A 1,698-nucleotide genomic window follows, 5' to 3' on the forward strand; every position below is an offset into this window, starting at 1 on the left:
TTGAAAACTCGCGCCACTACAAAAAACATAAATAACAAACCTGATTCTAGTGTAAGAACGTGAACATTAACATTGCTTGGATTCCAAAAAAGTGTAGCTGCTCGAAATACAGGACGTCCAGAAATTAAACCTGCTGCTTCTTTTTTAAGAGCATAACATTGCATTTTCGGTTGCTGTCCATTTGATACCTTTATTAAAATAAGTTGACTGATTCTAAATTAAGGAAATAGAGCTCGAACGAACTATAGTAACAGCAGTGGTAAAGAGACATGGACGGGGTCATAAAGCAGAATTAGCCCGAAAACCAAAAAAAAAAAATTTGTCATGACGGACGAGACAACCGACATTTCAATGGTCAAAAGCGGCTTGCGTTGTGGTACACTATTTTGATCCAGTAATTTGTTGAAGTGGGGCCCCACAAAATTCTTAAACCATCTCAATCTCAGACAAGATGGCTTTCATTGTCAGCAGGGGCTGAAAGAGTATTAGATCAGTGGGTACGTCTATTTTTTATCGGTTGCACGACAAATCGTGCATATAAAGCCAAAGCCGATGTGCGAAATCGGGCAGTATTTATTTCTGAAACACTTAGCAACCAATTCTACAAACTTTATTTTTATTTCCTTGAATGGTCGCTCCCTTCGTTTAATAAATTGTCTGGGAATTTTAAAGCGAGAGAGTAGTTACTCACAATCTACATGAGAAAATACGCCAACACTTCCAGGAAATCCTATTGCGTTATTTACAACGCGAAAATGTCATGAGGCCAAGCCCAGATGAAATAGACCCTGAAAGTCAGCGTCATCAACTCCATAACACTGAACTGTATCTTGTCAAAGTGTATGAGCTCTTAAAACATCCAGATATGGTCAGACATCCTGCAGATACTGAACAAATCTTGGTAGGTAGGAGACGAGGTACTGGCAGAAGTAAAGCTGTGGGTACCGGGCGTGAGTCGTGCTTCGGTAGCTCAGTTGGTAGAGCACTTGCCCGCGAAAGGCAAAGGTCCCGAGTTCGAGTCTCGGTCGGACACACAGTTTTAATCTGCCAGGAAGTTTCAAATCTTCTCATGTTGCGAAGATTTCTACAGAGTTGCTGCCACAGAAATAAGAAAACGATATAACGTGGAGGACCCTGTCTTGTCAAAGTTAAAAGTTCCCAAACCAGAATCGGCGCTCCCACATAATTTCAGGAGCCGTTTCCCAACACTAATACTTCTTGCTGAAGTGGTTCAGCTTGTAATTACACCAGATGATCAAGCAAAAAAAAGACGATCAATGGAGACCTGAAGGGTTGAATGAAATTAGTGAGCCAGATAAGTTTTGTGATCTTTTACTGAAAACTGAAGATTTTTCTGAGCTGACGCTTTTTGCTCAAACTGCACTGTCCTTACCTCTTACAAATGCTGAATGCGAGCGGATTTTCAGTAGGGATAATTTGACAAAAACAGGCATAAGAAAACGGCTAACTGTGGAAAGTGTGAACGGCACACTTCTTACTGCAGAGAGCGTAAAAGGACCAACACGTACTGGAAATTGCGTCAGTTTTGAACCAACAAGACATGTATAGCCGTATGACTAGGGAAAAATTATACGACAGCGTAAATAAGAACGATGTCAGTGAGGCTGGAGATGTACCTGATGCTTTATTTGGAGACACAAACTGAGACTTGAAAATACCACAAAAAATTTCATAGTT

At 40.7% G+C, this 1,698-nt stretch overlaps 1 non-coding gene across 1 annotated transcript; it reads left to right on the plus strand.

Moving 5' to 3' along the window:
• Positions 1 to 959: 959 nt before the first annotated feature.
• Positions 960 to 1,034, plus strand: Trnas-cga. The gene has a single exon. It is a non-coding gene; the product is annotated as a tRNA-Ser (tRNA).
• The last annotated feature ends 664 nt before the right edge of the window (positions 1,035 to 1,698 follow it).

The sequence above is a fragment of the Schistocerca piceifrons genome, chromosome 5, assembly GCF_021461385.2.
Source record: "Schistocerca piceifrons isolate TAMUIC-IGC-003096 chromosome 5, iqSchPice1.1, whole genome shotgun sequence".
Lineage (NCBI taxonomy): Eukaryota > Metazoa > Arthropoda > Insecta > Orthoptera > Acrididae > Schistocerca > Schistocerca piceifrons.